The following is a 14,080-nucleotide window of genomic DNA, read 5'->3' on the forward strand; positions in this document are numbered from 1 at the left end:
TGCTGTGCACTTTACAATCGTCACAAACTTTAGGGGTGTGCAAATGGAGCTGCTTTTTCTGCAGTACTTTCAGATCAGGTCAGGTTGACCCTGGTCTTGGCCAAATCAGATCAGGCCAGACCAGGGTGACCCCAGACAAGTGGCTGCAACTTTTGTGCCCCAATTGTCACCTGTTCAGATTCTCTGCAGATTTACCTGAAATAACAGGGAAAGCTCCATGAGCTAGAAGGGGGAGAAACTAATACGAAAAAGGTCAAATCAATTATCCAATTGAACTGGCTTCTTGGCACAACTGACCAATTCGTGCAATAATCCTTTGCACCTGGAGGAAATCCTGCAATAGACCCCTCCTGAGGGCAATAATAGGAAAGAAACTCAGGGCTCTGAAAAAGTCAATCATCATCAGCACATCTCAGCATTTGCACCTTTCCCTGCACAGTCCTTCCACCCACAGCCAACAGGAGAGTTTCAGCAACAATGTGACTTTTTAAAATATATATATATATAGGTCGTCTGATGCTCTGGCACTTTTCTCAGGGGCTCACTTGCTAGCCAGGGCTTTGAGGTTTGCTCATATCCCAGACCAGAGATGGCTGCAGAGTGACAGTGAGATGGACCTGCCCTGATTCCTGGGGTTTGCACATAACACTGGGAGGTGGCGCCTGTGTTCTGCAGCTGTGAGTCTGGAGAGAGTGACTGAGAGACTGTGTGAGTATCTACACAGAGAGAAAATAACATATGTTTGTTTTTGTTTGCTGGAGTCTGTATATTTTTTGTTTCTAACATCAAGAATCTCAGCATCTTTCCAAGTGCAACAACTTGCAATTTATATAGTGCCCTTCATATGGGGGTTGGTTTCAGATAAATGGGTAAAGTAAGATTTCACAAAGCAAAGAGCATCCTAGTCTACTGCTAATGGCTTGTGCATCCAGAGCTAGCAACAGAGCTTGTATTTCAAACTTATTCCAGTCCTAGGTGAAGTTGGAGAAAATATTGACTGAAGAATACAGTACTGTGGCCTTGCTCTTTTGCATCTGTAAAAAGGATAAAATAATGGAGACAGAGACAGCATTCCTGAAATTATTAATTTTATTTTCAAGAAACAAGTTGAAGCAGTTCTTTGTACAGTACTGGAGCCTTTTAAATTGTTTTGGGAATGTTTTAAGATGTTGTAGTCTTAAGAGAATATAGCATTTTTTGGTTCTCTGGTCAATTGGTAGTCTGACATGTGCTTAAGAGTATCTTAAACAGATTGAGTTGCACCTACACTTGCCTGGAATTATACCTGTGTACTGTGGGTGTAGCTCTACTGTACTACCCTCAATTTTATTTTGCTGTTCCAGGGAAAATTGCCCAGGCTGTGATCTGGCAAACTTAGCCATGTAACATAGAGCAGGTATGACTTATCCCAGCAGGTTACTTTAAAATTCAGCCATTTTGTATGTTTCTGGAGATTTTGTTAGTTTCTGGGGGTGAGAAGGTCACACTAAATTGATCAATTGTGAGCCTGTGTCATTAAGACAATGTGCCAATCTTTTGCCAACTCCTGAGAACAGAATATTTCCATCTGTTCCATTTAATGTTGCCTCAGCACATTTCTCTTCACAGGTACTGAAATTTATTTAGTTGAAAATTTCCTGAACTTGCCTATAAGCAGTTGGTTTCTGTGCTACCGTTGCAGAGAGGAGAAAAATGGAGGGGGGAACAATTATGCAAAAAAACTGTTCTTAAATTCACTCTCAAGGTAATGGTTTTGAACCCCAAATTAGCCTCTTGGTATCTGTTCTTGGTTAAGTAGCTTTGAAAAGAACAGCTCATTTGAATTGGACCAGATTGATGGGTATTTCTCTGCATTGCTATGTTACCTCCACTGTCTGCTGGCGGATTTGTTAATTCATGCAGTATATTTTGCTGACAGCTTTCTCTGCTTTCTGGATGCTGTAGTTCTATTAAAATATACGATTACAATGTTAAAGTAGCTGATGACTTTTTATGTTTGGATGTAGAAACAAAAGGGGCCAAATCTTAATTGGAATTTTTTAAATCTTCTCCAAATGTTTATTGATTTGAATGTGCTTAATGTCTATAATGTTTAAATTTGGCTTAGTTGATAGCACTGTTGCTTCTGGATCATAGGTTGGTTTGAAAATCCAATGTAGTACTAGGGGAGCAATGTATTGTTGCAAATACTTTGGATGAGCTGTTGCACCAAAGATCTGTTTAAGTGGATATTAAGCAGGCAATTTGTGCATAACACAATAAGCCATGAACCCATGAGCAATAAGCCATGAAGTGCATGATCAACTTTATCTGGGAGATTGTAAGTCACTTAAAAGAATACTAATTTATTTGCCCTTTAAGCTGTTCTGTAAAAATGTACTGTAAATATAAACCCGTTCGTGTAACAGAAGATTTTTGAGGTGCTCAGTTTAAACAAAAATGAAATGATACAGGACAGGTGTGGCTAGAGTTGATCAAGTTGGTCATGCTCAGCCTTATAAATTGAGCTTGAAGGCAGATTTAATTTAGAGGTCCTTGCCTGCAAATCCATTCATTCCCTGGTACCCCCTTATCTCTTCAGCCGTTTACTTCTCAGCTAACTCTGGCTTGCTGGATGTTCCTCTGCTCTCTCCCCACCACCATTGATGGCTGAGCCCTTCCTACCCCCCTACCCCCAGTCTCCAGAACTCTTTCCTTCAACCACTCTGTCTCACTCCCTTGCTTTCCATCTTTAATTCTCACCTCAAATCCTACCTCATCAAATGTGCCAGTGGTCACCACCTCCCCTCTGCTTGGCATCCAACCCCATCCTTGTAAAGGGCCTTGAGACATCACCTTGTGTAAAGGGCACTATATAAATAGAAATGTTTGTGGAAAACAGGATTGCAAAGTAGATTGCCTTACTCCCTAACTAGCAATATGTGACAACTTCTGAAATATGGTGAAAAGGGACCACGTCTGGGTAAAACAATACACCTCATTTCTCTTATTGGCTACCCTGTGACAAATTGCCTCAATGCTCTCGAATACTTCAGCCCTTCAATAAACTGTATCTCCAGACAGATTAGGTTTTGGAAAGTGTACTTTATATACAATAGACTCCTGATAACTTGTCACTCCAAGGGAGAAGGAAGGGCTCAGTGATATTTATCTGGAATGGCGACTGAGGCATTAGTATAAATATAATACATAAATGCGTCTGGGATATTGACAGCATGATGACGTGAGTGGCAATGACAAGTTAAGCCGTTGTCAGGAGTTTACTCCAATACCAGTGTAGTCTTGGTTTATCAACAGGATTTACATTGATTTTTTTTCTTCTCATTCAGTTGCCATACAGTGCTTGGAAGCAGCCTTTGAAATTACTTCACAGACGGCCTTCAGCCAATCTCCACGGATTCGCCAGATGTGCTTCAATGGTTAATAAGGTGGGGGAGCTATGTTAATATGCAGGAAACAATGAGTGAACTACAATTCTAGGTGGGCAGCACATGGGTATATCATAGGATTGTGGCTGCAGTTGCACAATTGAATTTCAGTTATAATCTAGGCTGTCAAAGGAACATATTGATAGGGTATAGTGTAGGAGTTAAGAACATCAGGCTTATTACACCAGCAGGTTTTACCATCTTGTCCTCTGTTGGGGAATTGTGGACTACTTTTTCTGTTTTTTTTAAAAAAAGATTCAAGTAAGCTTGTGTAGCAGAAATGAAATGTGATGGATGAATGCATCACAGAGAGCTTCCAGGAGATTACATGAGTGAGATGGAATTTGCTTGTCGTGTAGGTTTAGTCTTGTCTGCCGAAGGATTAAGGTTGCTGGCCTACTTCAAGATGGAGGTAGATAAATATTTGTTAGGTCAAGGAATTAAGGGATATGGGGCAAGGGTGGGTAACTGGACTTGAGGTATAGATCAGCCATGATCTTATAAAATGGTGTAACAGGCTCAAGGGTGTAATTTTTTACCCAGAAGTGGTCCCTTTTCACCATATTGCTGAATAGCCTACTCCTGTTTCTGTGTATGTAAATATGTACTGGCATTCAATTTCATGATTTCTTATATTCAATATATTCAACCTTGAAATTGGTCTCTTGCTTCATTTGTAATGTGCACTGACTAGAATCTGCATGCTGCAGTCCACACTGATGATGGTGGATTATACCAAAACTTTTCAAATGATGGGTAATTTGAAAGTTGCTTGTTGTATGCAGGAAATCTTCCTAGTAAATTCTAAATGGCTAATGTGTGATCTTCCCATTCATACACTAACTCTCAACAATTCTGTATTTACCATGAACCAGTTTGAATATTTCTCCTAAATGTTCTATATCTCTGCTTTCTTTACAGATAGCTTTACCAACTTTGGATAAGCATCACAAGTTGGATAAGTATCACAATTGCATGCGACAGCAAGGCTGTGGAACTGGATCCTGAAAATGACGGAATGTAGGAGAAGTATCAAATCCCGTAAGTGTGTTACTTGTTTGGATGTAGAGTTTGCATATTTAAATCTACACCTGTCTGCATGAAACTAGAATTGTGCAAGTCATCTTCAACTATTTATCAGGATTGGGTCTTCAGTATAAAACTGCAGATCTGATGCAATGTCATATTACTCTATTGTAAAATTGGGGTCTAAGTATCCTAGATTTTCAAAGAGAAAATCTAGGATATGCAATGCTAAGCATGTGTAAGCTTGCTAGGATCGTGATTTAGCCACACACTGGCCGTGAGTCAGTGCTGGAAACATTTAGTTAGTAATCTACAGTGTAATTTGCAATTGTGTTTAAAGGCTTCAATAATTCAAATAGTTTGGTTATTCTTCTGACTTTCAGACAGACTTAACAAATTTAACTGATCAAATATTTGTTATTAGTTTTCAACCAACAATGTAATTGTGTCTACTTACCGCTCTGTCCTTGCCTCCGACAAATCATCCTTCTACTCCAAGATAATCTTGGAAGTGAAGGACAACTAGAGGCTATTCTATTCTCCACCACCAATCGGTTCCTCCATCCATCTTCCACGCCTCGTCCGTTCTCTCCTTATGCTTTGACTGTGAGGAGATGCCGGATTTCTTTATGTCCAAAATTGAGGGGATCCGTTCAGCTGCCTCCGCCCTCCCAACCGCCCCTCCCTCCCCATTGCCCCACCACACTCCAACCCCTACCAATCTCTCCGTCCACATTTTCAAACCTGTTTTCCCTTTTTTCATCACCACCATATCCAGCATGAAACACTCCACCCCTCTCCCTACCACCCAGCTCCACCTCCTCGGCCCTCTGCTCTCCGACACCATCGATCTCTCCCTTTCATCTGGCTCCAATCTCCTAAACAGCTACAATCACCCGCATCCTGAAAAATCTTCCCTGGACCCATCCCTGCTTTCTAACTACCAGCTCATCTCCAACCTCCCTTTTCTTTTGAGGGTCCTTGAAAGAGTTGTTGCTTTGCTCATTCCTCTCTTACCACTCCCTTCACAAACCCCAACAATCTGGTTTCCGTGCCCCTCACAGCATTGCAACTGCTCTGGTCAAGGTGACAAATGACATTTTGTCCATCTGTGACCAGAGCTCCCTCTGCCTCCTCATCCTCCTCAACCTCTCTGCTGTCTTTGATCTTGTGGACCACTCCATCCTCCTCCACTGCCTCTCCTCTCACTTCAACCTTCCGGGTTCTGTCCTTAAATGGTTCTGGTCTTATCTCTCACACCATCTCCAACGGTTTCTCTTCCAGCCCCTGCACAGTCTCATGTGGCGTTCTCAGGGCTCTGTCCTCAGTCCCCTCCTCTTCAACCTCCTCGTGCTCCCCCTTGGTGACATCATCGGCAGACATGGGGGCCAACTTACACATGAATGCGGATGACACCCAACTCTATCTCTCAGCCTCCACCTTTATTTCAGTACAACTGATGTCCTGACAGGCTGTCTGCCTGACATCAAGTCCTGGATGAGAGCCAATGTTCTACAGCTAAATGTCAGCAAGACTGAGGCCTTCCTGATTGGCTCACGCCAGCAGGTCCACACCTCAGGCACTATCAGTATCCACGGTTCCACACTCCACCTCACCAAGTCAGTCAGGAACCTGGGCGTCTGACCTTCAACTGTCCTTTCTCCCCCATGTCCGTGCCGTGACATGCTCTACCTTCCCCTACCTCTACAACATTGCCCTACTCCACCATTGTCTCTGCCTCAAGCTGCCGAAACCCTCATACACGCATTCGTCACCTCAAGGCTCAACTGTGGAAACTCCTTCCTTATTGGCCTCCCCAACTCTTCCCTGCACAAGCTGCGATCATCCACAACTCTGCAGCTCGTGTCCCCTCCCACACCAGCTCTGTGACCCCATCACCCCCACCCTCGCCAGCTCCACTGGCTCCCCATCCCTCAGAGGATAGAATTCAAAATCCTTGTCCTCACTTTCAAGACCCTCCACGGCTTTGCCCCCTCCTACATCTCTAACCTGCTGACCCCCTATCAACCTGTCTTCTCCCTCCACTCACCAGGCTCCGGCCTGTTTCAGCTTTCCCACCCGACCTGCCCTACCATCGGTGGCCAGGCTTTCAACCTTTCTGCCCCCACTCTTTGGAACTCCATCCCGCAATTCCTTCGCCTTGCTCCCTCTCTTGCCTCCTTTAAGCCATACTAAAGACCATCCTTTTTGACTGTGCCTTCAGCCGCCTTCCTACTCCCTCTGCCCTCCCTCATCCCACCTCTGCCCCTCACGCTCAGGTCCTGATCCCTGACTGTTCAGCACCTTGGGATGTCCCAATGTAGTGTAGTTGTTGTGGAAGTTTGAACAAATTACTACAGTTGGCAAAATAACCAGAAAAACAACCAACAATTTAGTCTTCTAAGTTTCCTTCCATATTTAATAAATTCATAACTTGAGGAAAGCAAAGTAGGCAATGTTTTTTGTTTGTTCACCAACCTTTGTACCAGTTTGTAAACTTATGTTTATTACATTAGTTTGCAGGCATGTTGGCATAAACCTAAATACTTTACGAATATTATTTGCTTGTGAATGGGCTTTTTTTTATTGTTTAAGACGAGCACAAGAAACATGCTTACTGTTTACATGCATTGTATATGAATGTCCTCCTTGACGGTCTCCCCAGCTCCACCGCACACAATATTCAATTAACCCCAAACTCCGCCTGGATATTCACCCGCACAAATTTCCGTACCCCCATCACACCAGTCCTTGCCAGGCTCCACTGGCTCCCACTTACAGAATGGATCGATTTCAAGATTCTCACTCGTTTTGAAATCCCTTCTTGCCCCTTGCATCTCCCTACCTATCTGATCTGTTTACCCCCAACTCCACCATCCACTGCTGTCCAGTCCAGAACCTTGGGTCTTGTTTGACCCTCAACTGTCCTTTCTACTGCACATCTGTACCATGACCCTCTCTGTCTTCCCTCACCTCTGAAACGTCGCCCGGCTCCAATACTGTTTCGCATCTCAGGCCGCTGAAACCCTCATACACACCTTCATTACATTGAGGCTTGACTATGCAAACTAATTGCTTGTCGGCCTCCCCAACTCCTCCCTCCAAAGGCTGCAAATCATCCAGAACTCTGCAGCCCGTGTCCTCTCCCGCACTAGGCTCTGTGACCCTATCACACCTATCCTTGCCCAGCGTCACTGGCTTTCCATCACACGGGATAGAGTTCAAGATCCTGGTCCTCACCTTCAAAGCCCTCCATGGTCTTGCTCCCCCGATCTCCTAACACCCTACCACCCTGCTTGCTCCCTCCACTCAGCGGGCTCCGGCCTGCTTCATGTCCCCCACCTTGCTCGCCCTACCATTGGATGGCGGGCCTTCTGCCACTCTGCCCCCACCCTCTGGAACTCCATCCCATAGTCCCTCCATCTTGCCACCTTCAGACCCACCTCAAGACCCGCCTCTTCGACCGTGCTTGCAATTTCCCTTTTTTCCCCTCCTACTCTGCACCCCACTCCCCTGCTCGCGTCTGTAACTGTCTGTCCAGTGGCTTGGGACGTCCTGCCGACGTGAAGGGTGCTATACAGATGTAAGTTTGTTGTTGTTGCTTCCACTTGGCTGGCTATGGCCTCCTGTTTGTCCCTTGTCCCCTCCGCTCCACCATTGGTGGCCATGCCTTCAGCCACTATGCCAACAAAACTCTGGAACTCTCTCCCGCAATCACTCCGCCTTGCCCCCTCCCTCTCCACCTTCAAATCCCGCTTGAAGACCTTCCTTTTTGATCGTGCTTACGCTCACCTTCCCCCTGCTCCCTCTTCCCCTGGCTCAGGTTCAGACTCTGCCACTGTCAAGAGCTCTGGGATGCTACCCTGGGTGTGGAGTCCTGTAGCTCAGTGGTAAGAGCACTCGCTTTGTAAGCGAGAGACCTGAGTTCAATTCCAGGCAGGGCGAAACCTTGGGCAAGTTTCCTTACTCCACACGCCTGATAATAATCCCTCCAAAAAAACCAAAAACAATAATAAATTGGTCATTTTCAATCTATGACTGTTTGTGGGACATTGCTGTGCGCAATTGGCTGCCGCGTTCGCCCACAAATATACAGTCAATTCACTTTACAGTGTGTTCTGTGAAGCGCTTTGGGATGTCCTCCCGACGTGAAAAGCGCTATATCAAATGTAAGCATTATTATTATTATTATTAAGGACACTGTACAAATGAAAATTGTTTTTATATAGACTTCCAAGATGGAAAATCTTGTTATCTCATTACAAAGCTTCTATTTTATTCATTTCTGCATATTTCCCATTTCAGACAGAGGACAGCAGATGGAAGAACAGAATGAAAAATTAAGAAATCCGATATAAACCTAATCGTTCTGTGACAGCAATGATTGTTCCTGATCTCTTGTGGTAATTGTGTATTCTGACTATCCAAATTCAACTCGCGTACAATACATAATCACTATCACTTTTTTCCGGAAAATGTTGAAAGCAGATCCATCAGAATGTGAAAGTAAAAGTTGGCTTAATCTTGTCAGCTGTCTTGCATTACAACATTTTAAATGATTTGGGTCTTTCAGATCCTGATAGACATGAGATTTGTAGCATTTTATCTTATTTCAGATCGTTTGCTCCTGCAGTACTTTAGAAATTCTCGTATTGAGTTTATTTAGCGAAGTGCTTATGTTAAGTAAGGGAGATTGCGTCATATTGTTATAGAGAATGGTAATTATTCTCAGTTTGTATCCCATGTAAATATATGACCATTTGGGTGTAGTTTAGCATAATAGTTAGAAGCCTGAAGTAATAAACTTAGTTTCCTTCAAGAATGTCATGATTATAACAAACAAGCAGTACCACTCCCAACAGAATACCCAGGTGCTGGCTGAGTAAAAGAACCATTCTCAGTACACACTCAGTAAAATCCAAATCATCCAAAGCTCTGCCGCCCGCATTCTCACCTGCACGAACCTCTACTCCCCGATCACCCCTGTCCTTGCCAGACTGCAATGGCTACCTATCCCAGAGAGGATCGACTTCAAGATCCTCACCCATTGTATTCAAGTCCCTGCACTCCCCTAACTCTCTGACCTCTCTCCTCGAAACAGTACCCGTTGCATTCGTTCCTCCGGGTCTGGCCTCCTCCTCATCCCCCGAGTCTTCTGCTCCACCCTCAGCGGCCGTGCCTTCAGCCACTGTGTCCCGAGGCTCTGGAACTCACTTCCTCACTCACTTTGCCTCACTCCCTCCCTTCCTATGTTCAGGTCTCTGCTAAACACCTTTCTTTTTGACTGCGCCTTTGGTCACCTTCCTCCCCCTCCCCCTGGCTTGGTCCTGAGATCCATTACTGTGAAGCGCTCGGAGACGCCGTCTGGCGTGGAGGGCGCTATATAAATCCAAGTTGTTGTACACTTAACACAATTTGAAACCAGTCACGTACCGCTAAACACAGGAGAACAGGCCAGTACGAGCTGGACGAGATAAGAAATAAAGATAGTAACACGCACATAAGTCATCTTTGTCTAACAGGGACGTTATTGTCCTGATGCTGCTAGAATGGTATAAAGATAGGAAGCTTAGAAAGGAAAGGTATCGAAGAAAGGAGGAACACACAAGACAGGAGGGCATCTGGCTCAGTGGACTCCAGATCGTGCAAACTACCGACACTGAGAACTCGGAGCAGGAAAAAAGCGACCGACCACTGTGCTTGTTGCTGGCATTAGGGATTCGGACCAAGACACCAAAGAGGAAGTTTTTGGCGAAGACTACAGAAGACAAGAGGAGCGACCCAACGAGGAGGGACAGTTTAGCTCTGCTGACTCGGAGGTTGTGCAAGCTGACGATACAGAGACTGTCAGGAGTCGGTGTTACCAAGTGACCAGCTGCCGTGCGTACAGTCGATACTGGAACTTAGGTAACTGAACGATAGGAGATTGAACCAGTGAAAGCGTAGTAACAGAGGAGCGGAGTTTCAAAGGGATACAGCCAGTATGTATGTAGTATGTAGCCGAGACAGTTCAGACAATCAGCTCAATAAGGGACATCGACACATAAGATCATCGAATCCGAAGTGCAGCCAGACGGAAGGGAACGAAAGACGGAGAGAGAGGGGAAGAGAGCCGTGCAAGGCAGGGGAAAAAAAACAGACCTTGATGAGATCTCCAGGCAAATGCCCAGAAAGCCTGGTAGTATGATTACACCCCCACGAATCCACGCAATGTTCCAACTCAGCAATACTAATTCTGAATTGTGTATGTATTTGTTGTAAGATTTATTGAATGTGATTACATGTTGCTTATTGATAGAAACTGCTGGTATTCAACCAGTTTATAACCATGTTATTTAATCTGTGCCTGTTAACTTGTATCAAACAAAACTATAATTTTAATGCCTACCCTGACTACATGATGTCCTTGTTGACCCTTGTACTGAAAAATTTACACCCAGACTTTTGTTCACAAAACATTGGAAGAAATTGCAAGTTTGGGACTCCCTCTCTCTACAAAAGGTGTATTTGACAGTTGCACTTTCCACACTGTGGCCGTGAGTCAGTTGCACTTTCCACACTGTGGCCGTGTGTCAGTGCTATGCTGTGTTTATTTAGTAATCTACAGTGTCGGATTAGAGATGGGTATAAAGAGAGAGCAAGTTATATAGACAAATAGAAATTCCAGACAGTTCAAAAAATCAGAATAGCAGAGAAAACTGACACTATAGTGACAATGTAACTTCTGATAGAACGTATCATCACATAACAAATTGGCTAAAATGCTAAGAATTCTGTGATAACCACTTGTCTGCACTATTTCCTTATCCAAAATAAAGTTGTTCCAAATTTGTGGTGGTCAGCAATTTTCTACTGTAATTCTGTTTTCAATGGTGTGATTAAAGGCTTCAGTAAGACTATTATTACAAAGCTTACATTTTATTCATTTCTGCAATATTGCCCATTTCAGATGGAGGACAGCAGATGCAAGAACAGAATCGAGAGTTAAGGAATTGGATCCGAACCCAACTGTTCAGTGACAGCAATGAAGATTGTTCCTGATCTGCAGTGGTAATTGGGTATTTTGACTTTCCAAATTCGCGTTGTGTGTAATGCATAATGGATTCCCAGCACATTATTGAAATAGCAGAAAATGTTGACCACGAGTCCCTCAGCTGAATCTTCTGAAGATGGTGTTGCTGCAGTGAAACATTTAAACATTTTAACTGGTTTTGGTCTTTCAAATGCTGATAAACCTGAGATTCATAACATTTTATCTTATTTCTTATTTGCTGCTGCAAGTTTTTTAAATTCTCGTATGATGTTTATTTAAGAAAGTGGCTATATTAAGTAGGTGAGAGATTACTTCATATTGTTCATGAGAGAATGTTAAAGAATGGTGATCGTTATCAAGTTTTTAATCAATGTTAGAATGGTGATTGTTATCAAGTTTTTATCCCAGATGTTTGTTCACAAAATATTGAAGGAAAATGCAAGTTAGTTATTCCCTCTCTCTACAGAAAGTATATTTGACTTTGCCCTTATGATGTTTTTTACATTTTGTGTAAACTAAGTTATTGGTGATGTCCTTTCAATTGTTGCATTACAGCTTTACTTCACTTTTGTCTCAAATAGGGAATGCCTTTATCAATGATGCATATTCTGCCAGCATTCATAACAAGAACTCATCCATTCTAACCCCTGCAGCTTGCATGTTGATAGATTGAGGCATCTAGTATTGCAATTTACATTCATCCAGTCAATTCAAAAAGTTCACTATTGCTCATGCTGACATATACTGTACAGATATCACATTATAGTCTTTAATTTACAAAAATTAAGTCTTAACTGTGTACATATGGATGTTGAAAAAATGCGTACATCCGATAAAGGATCATGCATACACAATGATTTAATTTTCTCAGCAAAGGTATAAGATAAGGATGGGTGCAAGTGCTCAATGCTATCCAGTAGTTGAGTAAAACTATTACTCGAATACTGGAAAGTAACAACAAATTACATTTCTATAGCGCCTTTCATGTCAGGAGGACGTCCCAAAGTGCTAGACAGTCAGGGATTTGGATCTGAGCAGGGGGTTGGGATGTTGGGGGTGGAGGATAGGAGGGTGGCCGAAGGTGCGGTTGAAGTAGAGGATCTTGAGATGTGCATTGAAGGAGGGAAGGGAGTGAGGTGAAGGGACTATAGGATGGAGTTCCAAAGTGTATGAGCAGAAAGGCTGAAGGCCTGACTGCCGATGGTGGGGTGTGCTGGGCAGGGCACATGGAGCAGGCCGGAGCCTGCTGAACGGACAGGTTAATAAGGGGTTAGCGGGTCACAGAAGTAGGAAGGGGTGAGGGTGAACTATACTCTGGGAGATGGGGAGCTTGGTGAGGGTGGGGTGATAGGTTCATGGAGCCTGGTGCAGGAGAGGACATGAGCTGCAACTTGTGGAGGTAAGAGTTGTGAAGACCAACAAGCAGGGAGGTGATGTAGTTGAGCCTAAATGTAATGAATGCGTGAATGGGGGTTTCGGTGGCCTGAGAGGAGATACAGTGGTGGGGCTGGGTGATGTTGCAGAGGTGGGGAAAGGCAAAGTGGGTCATGGCACGAATGTGGGGTAGAAAGGATAGTTGAGAGTTGAGCAAGACGCCAAGGTTCCTGACTGCCCTAGTAAGGTGGAGTGTGCATCCATGAATGGTGATGCTGTCAGCGCCCGAGGTGAGGAGGTGCTGATGGGAACCAATCAGGAGGGCCTCGATCTTGTTGATATTCAACTTTAGAAAGTTAGCTCTCATCCAGGACTTGATATCTGACAGATGTAGTGTCAGCACTCCTGGCGTCCAGAGTGGAGGCAGAGAGATAGAGCTGGGTGTCATTGGCATACATGTTGAAGTTGACCCCATGGCTGCAGATAATGTCATCAAGTGGTAGCATGGTATTACTGTTATTCATTGTGACAAACAAAGGTTATGAAAGAAATGATTAATATGACCTTGTCACAGTGTCTTACTCTTATTTATGATTTATTGAGTTTTGAAGTCCAATCAGTTCTCTCTGTCAGTCGCTTTGGCCTTACTATTATCAATAAAGTGACCAACATCCAATGGGTTGAGGGGAATCGTGACTTGAGTCAAACAAATTTTTCTAGTATAAGAATTTTTATTTGAATGCAATACTTTTTATCTTCCAGCAATAAACATTAAGTCTGTATCCACTTCTCTTAAATTCTGCAAAAACTAATGACATTCAACAGTTATCCCTGGCAGAACCCACTACAAGTTCCTATTCAGATGGAGACCTGGAACAATAGTCTAACTCCAAGAGTCCTCTATTGATCAGTCTGCCCTGGTTGCCTTCAGTTGTTGATATTTATTTACTTTTTTTAATGCGGTCAGCATTGTGATTTTTGTAATAGAATTAATATAATCATCAGTGATCTTTTCAATACTCAGGTGATCATTGTGATTCCTTGTTTGGATTGAATATCACACATTTATTAGTGTTTAATCAGAGGTTTCTGATTGCTGTCATTTCTATCTTATTTATTGTTTACCTAAAAGTATTACTAATTATCAAGATATTGTGATCTAATCAAATATGGTTTTACTCTAGTTTTAATTTTTCTCGAATGAGTAATTAGGTTAGGC

General features: G+C 43.3%; 1 long non-coding RNA gene and 1 other non-coding gene across 2 annotated transcripts; both read left to right on the forward strand.

The window, feature by feature from the left end:
* The first annotated feature begins 548 nt into the window (after positions 1-548).
* Positions 549-11,887, forward strand: LOC103177786. Its single transcript, XR_006085130.1, has 5 exons — positions 549-708; positions 3,330-3,428; positions 4,350-4,469; positions 8,760-8,857; positions 11,404-11,887. It is a non-coding gene; the product is annotated as an uncharacterized LOC103177786 (long non-coding RNA).
* On the forward strand, positions 8,328-8,399 carry trnat-ugu. The gene has a single exon. It is a non-coding gene; the product is annotated as a tRNA-Thr (tRNA).
* Positions 11,888-14,080: the final 2,193 nt, after the last annotated feature.

The sequence above is a fragment of the Callorhinchus milii genome, unplaced genomic scaffold (genome assembly GCF_018977255.1).
Source record: "Callorhinchus milii isolate IMCB2004 unplaced genomic scaffold, IMCB_Cmil_1.0 Scaffold1, whole genome shotgun sequence".
In the NCBI taxonomy this organism is placed as follows: domain Eukaryota; kingdom Metazoa; phylum Chordata; class Chondrichthyes; order Chimaeriformes; family Callorhinchidae; genus Callorhinchus; species Callorhinchus milii.